The sequence below is a fragment of the Tamandua tetradactyla genome, chromosome 3 (assembly GCF_023851605.1).
Source record: "Tamandua tetradactyla isolate mTamTet1 chromosome 3, mTamTet1.pri, whole genome shotgun sequence".
Taxonomy (NCBI): domain Eukaryota; kingdom Metazoa; phylum Chordata; class Mammalia; order Pilosa; family Myrmecophagidae; genus Tamandua; species Tamandua tetradactyla.
In genome coordinates, this window is record NC_135329.1 from 111,119,627 (window position 1) to 111,134,228 (window position 14,602).

At 38.2% G+C, this 14,602-nt stretch overlaps 1 protein-coding gene and 1 long non-coding RNA gene across 2 annotated transcripts in view; both read right to left on the minus strand.

Annotated features, from left to right (window-relative positions):
- Positions 1–13,996, minus strand: part of LOC143677595 (uncharacterized) — a 38,255-nt gene extending 24,259 nt beyond the window's left edge. Inside the window, exons 1-3 of the long non-coding RNA XR_013172711.1 lie at positions 13,615–13,996; positions 6,802–6,941; positions 5,063–5,163 (exon numbers count right to left, since the gene is read on the minus strand). This is a non-coding gene — a long non-coding RNA (uncharacterized LOC143677595). The remainder of the gene's footprint in view (positions 1–5,062; positions 5,164–6,801; positions 6,942–13,614) is intronic.
- LRP1B (LDL receptor related protein 1B) overlaps positions 1–14,602 on the minus strand; it is a 1,945,542-nt gene that overhangs the window by 1,218,576 nt on the left and 712,364 nt on the right. The window lies entirely within an intron of this gene.

The following is a 14,602-nucleotide window of genomic DNA, read 5'->3' on the forward strand; positions in this document are numbered from 1 at the left end:
CCCACAATGTATATATTGGTACACTTGATGGTGTCTCAAAAGTTTCTCAGATGCTTTCAATTCATTCTTTCTTCTTTCTGTTCCCCAAATGAATGATTGCAATTGTCTTAATTTTCATTCTTTCATTTTGTTAACTTCTATAAGTCTTTAGCAATGTTTGGTACCTTTTGATAATTTCCAGTTCTTCAGTGAAATTTTTTGTGTTCATCTACTGTTTTCCTGATATCTTTTGTCCATGTTTTCCTTTAGCTCTTTGAGCATAATTAGGTCCATTAAAAAAAAGTCTTTAGTATGTCCCAGGTCTGGTCCTCCTTATTGATGATTTTTAATGCATTAATATTTTCCTCTGCCTAGGCCATCTGTTTCTGTTTCTTTGTATGTTTTGTAATCTGTTATTGAAACTTGGAAATTTTGATATTTTAATGTTTTATCACTGGAATTTAGACTCCAAGACATCTGTTCCTTAAGCTTGTTTCTGGCCACTATTTTGACAGAACTTTCCTTGAATGCCAGGAGCTAACAAAAAAATTAAATTAAATTAAATTTAAAAAGACAGAAAAATAGAAAACACCTTATCCAGTCTTTGATGACTGATTTTGGTACGGTCCTTCTGGGCTTACCCATATGGAGGATTTGGAGAATAACTCCTTGCCAAAGTGTAGGAACCTCCTTGAACCTTTCAGCACATGTCTCCTATGTTAGACATGCACATGTAGCCTTAGGGATTTCCCATTTACATGGGTATATATGTCCCCCTTCCCTAGGAAACCATTTCCTCATGGTTCCTGTAATACTATACATCCTATAGCCAGCAGTCCCTTTCCCCAAGCAGCATGATTTAGTGCTCTCCCACAACACTCTGTAAGACAGCTCAGTAAGCCGCCTTCTATATGCAGGACATGTTCTGGAACAGGAGTCCCTCAGGACACCACCAGACAGATTGGCCACAAATGCATCCTGCATGTGCATGGGAGTTCCTCTGTCTCCTCTGGAACTGGAGCCAGGGATCCACACTGGGAGCTTGGACTAGCTCCACGCTGAGCCAGTGGGGAATGAGCAAGCCAGGGAATCCCAAGCCCCAATCCCTATTATTCTTGATTTGGTGTGGACGCCGTTGACTATAGTCCTTTAACTATTTTCTAGAGCTTTGAGAAAAATGTTTCTGTCAGTTCTTGCTGGTTGTTCAAAGCTTCTGGGGGGGTGGGAGGGCGGGGATAAAGCCACCATGATTGGTTTGGGGCCAGGAAGTTTTTAAATTTTCAACTCAATGTCTTTACTTTTAGAGTTATTTAGAATTTCTATTTCTTTCCGAGTCTGAGTCCGTAATTTGTTTTTTTCTAAAAGATTTTGTCCATTTTATCTAAATTATCTAATTTGTCAGCAGACTGTTGTTCATAGCATTTCTTTATAATCCTTTTTATTTCTGTAAGCTCAATAAATAATATTTCCCTCTTTAATTCCTATTTTAATCATTTCTGATTTTTTTTTTTAATTTTCTTTGTCAATTTAAATTCCTTGATTTCAATTTTTTGATCCGTTCAAACTCTTGGCTTCATTAATTTGTTCTATCGCTTTTCTACTCTCTATTTCATTATCTTCTACTCTAGTGCTTGTGCTTTTCTTCCTGATGCTGGCTTTGGGCTTAGTTTGCTGTTTCTTTTCCAGAGTATTAATGTGAAGTTCAGGTTATTAATTTACAATCTTATTTTTTTAATATAGCTGATTGTAACTATAAACTTTTCTCTTTGCACCTTGAGTTGCAACCCATAAGTCTGGCATGATTTTTTGTTTGTTTGATTTTCACTTTCATCTCCAAGTATTTTCTATTATTCCTTGTGATTTCTTACTTCACCCATTGGTTACTTAGGAGATATTGTTTACTTTCTATATATCTGTGCATTTCACAAAGTTTCTTCTGTTATTGATTTCTAGTTTATTCCCTTGTGCTCAGAAAACATACTTTGCATGATTGACATTCTTTTAAATTTATTGCTACTATTGAGTTGTTTTTGTTTATTTGTTTGTTTGCATGGGCAGGAACCGGGAATCAAACCCAGGTCTCTGGCATAGCAGATGAGAACTCTGACTGCTGAGTCACTGTGACCCGCCCAGTGCTATTGACTTTTATGCCCTGCAAATAGTCTATCCTGGAGAATGGTCCATACGTGACTGCTTTTGGGTGTAGTCTTCTGTAGAAACATGTTGGGTATACTTGTTTATAGTGTTGTTCAGGTCTTTTGTTTCCTTGTTAATCTTTTGTCTAGTTGTTCTACTAATCATTGAGAGTGGGGTATTGAAATCACAAACTATTATTATTAAATTATCTATTGTTCCCTTCAATTCTGTCAGTTTTTGCTGAGTCTAAGAATATTTGGTTGATAGTTTTTTGTTTGTATCATTTTGTTTTTTTGTTTGCTTGTTTGTTGCATTTTTCCCAGTACTTTAAATATAACATACCATTCCTTTCTGGCTTCCATTATCTCTGATAAAATGTCAACTGTTAGTACTATTGGAGTGCTATTGTGCCTGATAAATTATTTTTATCTCTTACTGCTTTCAAGAATTTATCTTTGGATTTCAATGTTTTGACTATGATGTGTCTAGATGTAAATCTCTCCACATTATCCTACTTGGAGTTTATCCAGCTTAATGAAGTGTAGATTGTATTTTTTTCTCAAATTTAGGAAGCTTTAAGCCTTTTCTTCACATATTTGCTCAGGTCCTTCTTTCCCTCTTCTCTCTTTCTGCTACTATTACAGGATGTTAGTGCATTTAATGGTGTCTGCTCATTTATCTTTTTTTTTTCTCTGTTCAGATTTCATTATTCCTTTTGATTTATTATTAAAATTACTGAATCTGGCTTCTGCCAACTCAAATCTACTACTGAACACTTGAGGTGATTTTTTCATTTGATTTTTGTATATTTCAACCCCAGATTTTCCATTTGATTCTTCTTAATAGCTTCTATTTCCTTATTTATATTCTATATTTGATGAGACACTGCTATCACACCTTCTTTTCATTCTTTAAGCATGGTTTTCTTTAGTTCTTTAAACGTATTTATAGTGGTTGTCTTGACATCTCTGTTTCTAAGTCCACCATCTGTACTCCTTCAAAGGCAATTTTTATTGTTTGTTTTTTCCCCTGTATATGAGTCATACTTTTCTACTTATTTCCATGTTTCTTAACTCTTTGCTGAAAACTGGACATTTTAGATAATATATTATAGCAATTCTGTATACTAAACCCAGAAGGAAGTGATTGTCATTCTTTGCTTGGCCATGTGCTTGTTTAATGACTTGCTTGTAACTAATTCTATGAAGTCTGTTCCCTGCAGTGTGCAACCCTGATCAGAATTTTCCCCCTTGTTTTTATCTTTTAGCCTGGCTACCTAGAGGTTGCCCCTCAGTAGCTGGGATACAACAACCTTATTAGCCTAAGTTTTTGTGTTTTAGCTCCCTTAGTCAATTAGATTTTTACCCCTTACCATTGGCTTTATGTTGGCTTGCAGCTGCTATCACATCTCAGGGAGTATTTTTTCCCTGTATTCAGCCAAAGGCTCATGACTTGGAGATTCCCTGTCTTGTTTTTCTTGAGGGGTGCAGCCTTGAGCATGTAAACAGTCTCACTAGCTGCCAGGGATGACTGTGATTTTACTTTTAAACCTGGCTTCCTAGGAGTCATGCATGGATCAGCTTATTGTTCAGTCAGTGTTTGGTCAGAGGTTGTGGTGAAGCCCTTTTGGGCAGTGAGGCTTACAGCTTGTGTTAATGGATTATGTACAGCTTCAAAAATGTTCTCAAGTCTGTCCCATATCATGCTTTTATTGCTCCTGAGTGAGTACAACCTAATGCACACATACAATTTGCCTTACTCCCAGAGTTGACATTTATCCCAGAAGGGGTCTTCTTGACTATCTCTTTATCTGGTTTTCTCTATTAAATTTATGACTGCTCTGCTATTTTAATCTTATCATGGAGCTACTAGGTTCCTCTCAATTGCTCTCCATCAAGGTCTCCATTGTTTTTCTTAACACTTTGAGGTTCTCCTCACTCAGCTCCAAGTAAAGTCAGTCCCGTCAGGCAGAGCTCAGAGCAATGCCTTCAATGCCCTGTGCTTCCTCCTTGGAAGAACCCCTGCCCCACTGCCTAGGAGCTAGAAGCAGGGACCTGCTTTTCTTGGAGAATGAACCCAACTATCTGAGAGCACTTGGGGCAGTGGACTTGGGCTTGGCCCTCCTAGAATGGAAACTCTACTTTAGAAAAGACTGGGAACAGGAGTAATCAGGTTCCTAATAGTCTTGGCCTGCTGTGTCTGGAATGAAGCTTCTGCCTTTGAGTGGAGGCCGGGTGGGAGAAAGAAGAACCAGTCTTCTTGACCACCCCTGCCTGGAATAGAGCTTCTCCAAAATGGGGCTGGATGGGATGAGGAACACTGGCAGCATGCCCTCGCTGAGTTAAACTGTGGCCCACGACTGGGGTCTAGAGAGAGGAGTCCTCACCCTTCTGGCTGAACACACTTGCAGTGAAGCTTCCTTAGCACAGAGCTGAAGGGAAGGGGGAAATAACTGCAAGGAAGGGGGTCATGCCTCAAATGCCACAGGCTCTTGCAGTTCTTTCAAAGATTTGATAGATTTTCCTGAATGAAAGTTTCTCTATTTGCTGCCTGCCCTTAGAACAATTTCCGGAGACTTTCAGCTTTTTTTTTTTTTTTTTTTTTTTTTTTGGTATACTGTATGGAGGGGTCACATTTCATTATTTTTCCATGTGAGTATTCCATTATTGCAACACCACTGGCTGATTTTTCGTTTGTTTGGTTTTTCTTTGTTTGTTTTTCTTGTTTGTTTTTTAGGAACTGCATGGACTGAGATTCAAACCCAGGTCTCCCACATGGCAGGTGAAAATTCTACTTCACTGACTTTTTAAAAATAATTTTTTACCAGTTATATTATTGTTTTGCTGGGGAGAAGTTCTGTTCAGCTCCTCCCAGAGTTCTGCCTTTCCCAGATGATTTTTTTTTAATCCATTGCACCTTTATTATTTTACTTGGACTCTGAACCTACCTTGAAAATCACTAGTAGATATATTTTATTTCATGTGGTAAGTTTCTGGTTAGATTCGTGCAGATACATGTTTTAGCTTCTCTGAGGAACAGTTTGGGCCTCTAAATAGAAAAAAAAGTAAATCAATTCTACTGGCAGCATTTCATATCAAATAATTCACATTAGTAAAGCTGCACACATAGTTCTTATCAGAACATGGCATCTGTCTCTTCAGACAATGAAAAGCACCTTTTGGATGAGGATAATATATTATGCCGCATCACTGGGTTTCTCATCTTGGCACCTTGGTAAATCTAATTATGAGATATATGCAGCAGTTGCTAACTCCCATTAATGGATATGGATGCATCAATGACCCCCATTTTACTGAGTCTAAATAAACTAATACTCTATCTCTAAGGCACACCCAAGCTGTTTAAACCTTTCTCCCCAGCTAAGCATGAGAACAGTAAATTATCATAAATTAAAGTTTACTGATGTATATATGACAATAGAATAAAATTACTGAGATATGAATATTCCCGCTATATCCCCCTCCTCTTTCTGCTAAGGAGGGCATGTAAGAGTGCTTCTGTCAGGGGCTTAGGTGATCCCAAATCAAGTTGGCAAAGGACTGGTAGCCAGGGAAAGGAAAGGTGTTTTTGAGGAGAATTTTGAAGAAATTAGCAAGGAACCAGATGCCTTATATAGGAGAAAGGGAATGGAGAGTCAAGGAAGGACGAGTTCAGAGTGTTTCTGTAGCTTAAAAATCCCTTCTTTGTATATGAAAACCATATATAAAGACTTTGAATTAGTTTGAAATTACTTTTTGGTCAGCAGAGCATATTTATTTGACCATAATTTTATTTGTACTCTGAATCACTTTGGTCACTGTTTGAACAAATTTCCAAATACACTAAGATTTAATACAAATTGTTATCATTAACATGAGCTTCATTTTCTTTTTATTCCAGGGGGAAAATCCTCAGTGCTACAATATTTTTCAGGCTACAATGGTGTAGTCTGAAGTGTCAAGAGAAGCAAAATCAGCATTGTCTTCTTAGCATCCCAGCACAGTGTATACTATTTTTATAGTCTCAAAGTATTCAAGCAGAAAGGGTGGGGGGAATATGCCCTATACCAAACATATTCAAAATCCAAAGCAATTTCTATGTAATTTTTTTTTTCAAGCTACTGGAGCTAAGACCCTCTGGAAAGCTAACTATTTAAACTCTATATTAAGAATACATAATGAGTTTATATTTAAAATCAAGTAATTATTTGCATAATGTAGAATATTCTGACTTTTATACCTCATGGATAAAATTCTTCTCACCATGGGGATTTCAAACGGCAGGGGTGAATTGATTGTGTAACATTCTGAAGCAAAGCATCTAAATTAAATTATTTCCCTATAGCCTGTAGATAAAATACTTATAAATGCATATTTTAACATAGATTTTTAATCTTGAGCTTGGCAACTACTTTCTCTAAATATGATGAACACTGTGAAAGGTTTAAATAGATTAGTACTATTGATGCTTTAGGTTTACAAAAGTTCAGAGATTCCTCACCTATGTTTCTATAACATCCACATATCTCAATTTTACTACACTGTACTTTACCATGCATGTATACATATGTACATACATGTGTTTGGAACAAAGACATCACCCAGTGCACACATGTGAATGAGAGAATTAATGCTTAAATGAATTAAAGAGTATATGAATAGGTCTAACTGGGGTTGTATATCTTACCTACAATAGATCCAGAGGTTATCTCCAAATCCAGAATGTGCACATATGCATTTATTCATCTCTGATTACACAAACACCTGCCTCTTGTTAGAAAGACTTTCTTGATTTATATTTCCTTCAGCCTTTCTTTGGGAGTTTTCCTAGAAAACAGCCATCAGTCAGGGAAGAGAAACTGAAGGTTGCATGGGTGAAATGTCTTGCATAGGAGTCAGCCTCAACATCTAGTACAGGGTAAGTACTGTAGGATCACCCAGTAGCACAGGAACATCAGAGATAAGAAACAAGATCTGTTCTGGGCTGAGGCTCAGAAGCAGTGGCCAGACCGCCACAAGGAGTAGGAAGTATACACAAATGAAACCCAAGAAGTTAAATTGGGCTGAGAAAAAGAAAAGGCAGTAAGCAGGAATGGGAACTATTCCCATTTGGTTTTAGAGAGCAATTGAAAATGGAAGCTAAGATTTTAGCTGCATAGATAAGTGATGGGCTTCTCAGGAACATTTGGGCATGCATTTTATATGTTAGACCATGTGACCATTTTTCAAGATGAAAGATGGCATTTAACCAGGGCTTCCTGCATTTATGAAAATAACATTTCAATCATTTATGTTCAGTTGTTTTTACAAAGCAGTACTGTAATTTTAAAGTAATTGAAAGAATGGGATTCTTCTAAATTTTAAAAGTCTTTAAAAATTTTAGCATATTCTTCACAAAATTCTAGAAACTTGAAAAAGCAATCCAAACAATAAAAGAATCTAAGGCTCCAAAACATTAAGATTTCTGATTATTGTGCCTTAAGGAAAGACAGCAGATTTATTTTCACATCAACTTCTCTGATTTGGTCTGTGAAATATTTTTTTTTAGGTTCTGCAAGCAGACACTCCGAATTTGAGAAGTTCATGTCCTTGAACACAAACTTTCCATGTTATATTATTGTTGTTCATCAGTCTTCTTGTAGTGTTTACGAAAGGGAAGGCAAAGGAAGTTTTGAACCCAACTGTTTCTGAAGAAAAATTTATTTTCTCTTATAACTGACAGATAACTGTCATGATCCTACTTCAGAACTAAAACAATCACTATAATATAAACAAAGCAAATGAAAAACTTTTTTAAATAGCCAATTTATAATAGTGTATACTAGAATCACATGTAATGACACATAAAATCATAACTATTGCTTTGCATAATTATATGGTTTCTCTAATTATGCAGCAAACATATATGGCTCTCTCAAATCAATTTCAACATATAATAGGTCAGCAGAAAGGTGTACAGTTTGTTGCTCAAACTCAGATCACAGTATGTGTAGATTTAATCAGTAAGGTGTTACTAATTAATTAAACTCTTTTCCTATGTGTTCATTTTTCTGTAAAAAAATATCAAGGGATATATGATTCAAAGGGGGAAAATATTTGATGTGATATGTGTCAAGAATACATCCCATAATAAGGAAAGACTTTTCTTAAAAAAATGAAGTTTGAGCAAAAGTCTGGCTGAATAACACACCTTTATATCTTGACTCAATCAGAAATGCCTAAAAATCTTTTCTTAGAAAATTTCACTTTTATTAAACAAAAGAGCTAACCAAGGTTTCTGGTTTATGACAATCCAAACAAAATTCACTGGGAGAAAATCATCAAAATATAATCTTAAACCACAGATCAATCTGCCTCTTTGGATCTGTGTTGACCAATGATTTAGTCTGAGTGCTCCTCCTTTGACTTAGGGAAATTGTAGAGCTACCATCCCAATAACTCTTAACCTAATTCATGATAAGGTCCATTCTTCTATGCTTCAGTTTCCCTATTTCAGAAGCCAAAGCTGTGTCTTTTGTTGTGTGACAGGAATAAGAGGAAGGTTAGTAAGAAATGTCTGCAGTACTCCAGGATGAGATTTCATAGACTCCACCTCAGCAGTGAGAACAATCATTATGAAAACAAGGGGAGGGATAATGTCATTAAAAAGGACCTAAGTGTGGGACTGTGTGATGGTGGCTCAGTGGCAGAATTCTCGCCTGCCATGCTGGAGACCTGGGTTCGATTCCTGATGCCTGCTCATGCAAAATAGAAGTAAATAAATAAATAAAAAAGGGCCTAAGTCAGATCCTGTCTTCTCCACTGGAAATTCACACCATTCACATGCTATTCTGTTTGACAACATGTAACAGTAATAAGAACATTTTCAATCATCCTTTGTTTGCACAGCATGTTGACTATTATTTGTCCCTGAACCCCTCGGTGTGGCATGGGAATCTGTATTACCATTTTACAATAAAAAGAGCTGGACTGAGTGGCCTGAGAAGAGTCACAGCGTGCCAGTGGCAGGATGTGTGTCCAGCCTGACGCTTCCTGTCCAGGGGTTTTAACCAGTTTTCTCACCAAGAAGACTGGCTATTTAGAAGACTGTCAACTGCTGTACTTCTTGTGTCCCCTGGCACCTCTGGATATTCCTGCCCCAGGGACACTCATGTTAGGCAACAGTTTCTTCACATAAGCCCCTATAAGGAGTTGGAAATGGCCCCAGCCCTACGAATCACAAATGGGCTACTTTCAGTGATGCTCTGCCCTCAAGCCCCTGGTTTGAATGGGCTGCTTGAGGTCACAGGGGCTGTAGAACTGACTCCATGTTAAGCTAGCATGAACCACAGAATCATGCAAGAGGTTGCATCGTAACCTGTTCCTAAAATGGACTGTGTATGGCCTGGCTTACTACCCAGGTCTCCTCCCTCAAATGATCTCTCCAACAACATTTACCCTTTATTGTGCAATAACTTTCACCACACGCATTCTGATTTGTCCTGATTATGTAGGTTATACACTTGATCAAAATGTCAGTCTGGGCTATCTAGAGCATTGCTTCCCCATTATTTTCTCATGGCAGATCTGTAATGATGAAGAGACAGTCATTTAAAAAATGCACTGTGGTGGGGGGGGGGGCAAGATGGCAGCTTAGTAAGATACGCGCATCTTAGTTCCTCCTCCAGAGCAACTACTAGGTGAACAGAAACAGTGCAGAACAGCTCCCGGGGCCACGGCAGGGAATGGACACACAGCGTACCCCAGTCTGGACTGGCTAGACTGACTGCAAGACTCTGCTGCAGTGAGATCCCCGAGCGGCGCGCAATTACCCGAGGAGCGGCAGCTGGTGGCCGGAGCACCTCCCTCCCTCCTTCCCGGGCCAGCTGAGAGTCTCAGAGAGGCAAGTTTCCCAAGCCGCGGCGGCCGGTGTCCCTCTTTTGCGGGCGGCTTCCTGGACCGGCTACGAGTCTCGGATCAGAGGGCTACCCAAGCCGCGGTGGCCGGCAACCGGCGCCACTCCCCCATGGGCGGCTTCCTGGTCCGGTGGCGAGTTCCCCAGGCCGCGGCGGCCGGCAACCGGCACCCCTCCAGGGAGAGGAGGGAATTTCCGACAGTGGCAGGGACTGGGTCCAACCAAACACCAATAGGGGCATTAATAATAGGAGCCACAGGGTTCCCTCAAGCCGCGGCGGCTGACGCCCCCACCACACGTGGCCCCCCGGACCAACTGAGAGAATTGGATCGGAAATCCCCAGGCCGCGGAGAACGGTGATGGGGGGGGATCCCTTCCAAACACGTGTGCCACGAGCGCCACCTACTGGGCAGGATAAGAAAAACAGAACCCAGAGATTTCACAGAGTAATCTTACAACCTGTTGGGTCCGACACCCAGGGAAATCTGAATAAATGCCCAGACACCAGCAGAAGATAATGGTCCACGCTCAGAAGATTGAGAATATGGCCCAGTCAAAGGAACAAACCAATAGTTCAAATGAGATACAGGAGCTGAGACAACAAATGCTGAATATACGAACAGAAATGGAAAACCTCTTCAAAAACGAAATTGATAAGTAGAAAAGATGGAAAAAACAATGGATACCTACAATGATAGATTTAAAGAGACAGAAGATAGAATTAGTGATTTGGAGGATGGAACATCTGAATTCCAAAAAGAAACAGAAACTATCGGGAAAAGAATGGAAAAATTTGAACAGGGTATCAGGGAACTCAAGGACAATATGAAGCGCACAAATATACGTGTTGTGGGTGTCCCAGAAGGAGAAGAGAAGGGAAAAGGAGGAGAAAAACTAATGGAAGAAATTATCACTGAAAATTTCCCAACTCTTATGAAAGACCTAAAATTACAGATCCAAGAAGTGTAGCGCACCCCAAAGAGATTAGACCCAAATAGGCGTTCTCCAAGACACTTACTAGTTAGAATGTCAGAGGTCAGAGAGAAAGAGAGGATCTTGAAAGCAGCAAGAGAAAAACAATCCATCACATACAAGGGAAACCCAATAAGACTATGTGTAGATTTCTCAGCAGAAACCATGGAAGCTAGAAGACAGTGGGATGATGTATTTAAATTACTAGAAGAGAAAAACTGCCAACCAAGACTCCTATATCCAGCAAAATTGTCCTTCAAAAATGAGGGAGAAATTAAAACATTCTCAGACAAAAAGTCACTGAGAGAATTTGTGACCAAGAGACCAGCTCTGCAAGAAATACTAAAGGGAGCACTAGAGTCAGATACAAAAAGACAGAAGAGAGAGGTATGGAGAAGAGTGTAGAAAGAAGGAAAATCAGATATGATATATATAATACAAAAAATGCACTGTGTCTACATATCTCTTGATTTTATGAAAATGTATGTTTAATTTTAATGGACTACAGAGTTAGTTCTCAGAAGGGGCAGTTTTGTTCAGCAGGAGACATCTGGCAATTTTTGGTTGTCAAACTGAGTAAGGGGATTGTGACTGGAATCTAGTGGTTGAAGTCAGGGATATTGCTAAGCATTGTACAATTCACAGGAGAACCATACACACCTCCACCCCCATGCTGCACACACACACACCCCAAAATTCTTTGGTCAAAAGTGGTCAATAGTACCATATTAAGAAGTCCCGGGTTATAGAAACTTCTGTTTCTCCTCACTATCTTTCAAACAATCCAACAGAAATCACAGATAACTTAGAAGAACATTCAAACCTTGAATACCAGAAGACCAACTAATAGAGTCTTAACTACTGTGGTAGTTAGGTTAGGTGTCAACTTGGCTAAGTGAAGGTGCCTAGTTCTATTGCTGTGGACATGAGCTGATGGCATGTGAACCTCATCTGTTCCTGATTACATCTGCAGTTGGCTAAGAGGCGTGCCTGCTGCAATGAATGTGGTTGATTTAATTGGCTGGTGCTTCAAGAGAGAGCTCAATGTAACACAGCCAAAGCAGCTCAGCATACCTCGTCTCAGTACTCACAGCTCAGCCCAGGCCTTTGGAGATGCAGAAAGGAATCACCCCGGGGAAAGTTGTTGGAAACCCAGAGGCCTGGAGAGAAGGCCAGCAGAGATCACCCTGTGCCTTCCCATGTAAGAAAGAACCCCAATGGAAAGTTAGCTTCCTTTCCTCTGAAAAACTATACATTAACTAAATAAATCCCCTTTTATTGGAAGCCAATCTGGCTCTGGTGAGTTGCATTCCAGCAGCTAGCAAACTAGAACAACTACAAAACCTATTTCTCTGCTTTTTTTATATTTTAAGAGAATAAGAAAAATGATTTAAACATTTTTAAAACCTCACATCAAAAATTTTGGTTTTAAAAATTTGCCCAATGACCAATCATTCCTAGCTTTTACACATTTTCTTCTGCAATAGATTATCATGGGGAATGATGTATTAAAATATTAGCCTGTGACACTTCAACAGTATCAGTTAACAAGGGGAGTTCCACTTTGAAAAGTGTAGTCTAATTATGAAAACAAAAACATTGAACATTGCAGTCTAGAAAGATTTTCAATAATGCAAGTAGAAGCAAAAGAGAATTTTCCAGGTAACAAAGTGTTAAATAGAGCAATCAATTTGTTAGAGCATCCAAATCCAGTTAATCAAGTTTTTCAATTGGTTTCCATGACATTTAATCCATAAATTTTATCTCTGAATAAGTAAAAATGAGAGTGTCAAAGGAACTCTTCAAACATCACATAGGAGCAATTATCCTACCTTTACAGGTACATGGGAGTCCAGCCAAACCTGGAAATCATTTGGAGAATGACACTGTAAAGTTCCTATCCTGCCTGCTAGTGTTTCTAACAACAATTTTCATTAAAAGATCAGAAATGTTTTCTATAAAATGTAAGCTTCACCAAAAGGAGAATGAATAACTGATTGCTTCAAAAAAGTTGTATGTGGAAAAGTCATACATCAGTCACAATAAAAGTTAAGATTTTTAATGAGTCTTACTCTTTTTCAAAATATTTACTTTTGCATCATAATAAAACAATGATGAAAATTCAAGTGAAGAACAATTGAAATATATACCACTATTTTCTCAAAGTTCAGTATGTTTTAATCTTCACATTTTTAAGAATTTTAATCTTTGTATTTTCACGAACTCTTAGGCCTTTTTGGCTGCTCTGAATTTTTAAAGCTATCCAATTTTTTTAAAAAGGTACTAAACTTTCTTTAGGGCAATATGTTTATTACAAGTCTTTGTTAATGAAGACTTGAGGATTTATATGACATCACATTTGGGACCAGATCATTCTTTGCTATGGGAACTCCCCTTTTCACTGTAGGATGTTACATATCCCTGGCCTTTTCCCACTAGATGCCAAGAGCATCCTCTAGTTATGACAACCACAATTGTCCCTAGACTTTGCTAGATGTTTCCAGAATGACAAAATCACCCCCCAGTTCAGAACACCTGGTTTAAATAGCTATAGTTATAAGCAAATTCATACAATATTAACGGGGGAAGAGAAGGAGAGAGAATAGTAGAGAATGCAAAAAAGAGAGATCTTACCATGACTGCACTGCACACTTTTTGTCTTCTAATTTCCTTTTTTATCAGCTCTTCATATTGAGCTCTGATAATCAACAATTTGATAGTGGATAAGAACACAGGCTCTGGAGTCTGGCCAAGGATCAAGTTCTATTTCCAATCTATGCCAATTTTGTAGCTCTATGAACTTGGGAAAGATATCTAACTTCTCCAATCCTCCATTTTCTCAATTGTTACGTAAGAGATGGTCATACCATTGGCACATGGATTGCAGGTATCATAAATGAGCGGATGCATTATAAGTAGTTAGTAAGATTTTGAGTAAACACTCAAAATTGCTTCTTATACATATCACCAACAAGTTCATCATGAGTGATGAGCCAGATTTCTCTTTTTTAAAAGCAAAGATGTGAGAAAATCAAAATATTCATTCAACCAATTAGGGAGAACATAAAAATAATTAATATTTTCCAAGTATGACTAAAAATAAAAGTCCATGAACTGTTACAGACCTATAGTATCAATTTACAGTTTTATGAATAATTGTCAACATAAGTAAGTCTTCATTCACAGTGAACTGATGGGAGTGGGGTGAGGAAGAGGAGTAGAGGAACCTTTAATGAGTGTTCTTTTTACAAGAGGATTTACAGGGCTAAGATAGATTTATTCTCTTCCTATACAAATTGTGTATTAACTCTAAAGACTCTAAACTCAAAGCAGAATGATTTAAACAGTGACAGTATGCTTTACGTCAAAACTGTTTTAAGTCTTTTATCAACTACTCCATACTCCAACACACCATGTTCCTTTTAATAGACATCAGTTTAGCATCGATCTAACACAACTGTGTACTTGGCCACTATAAATCAATGCAAATACTTTTTAAAGGTAAAATCATTTTACAAAATACTATTCTTTGATAAGAAGACATGCTTGTAGAGACTGCCCTATGTGTGTATTTGAAACAATGAACAATTTGATGTGTTACTTAAACAGAATAAATATCTAA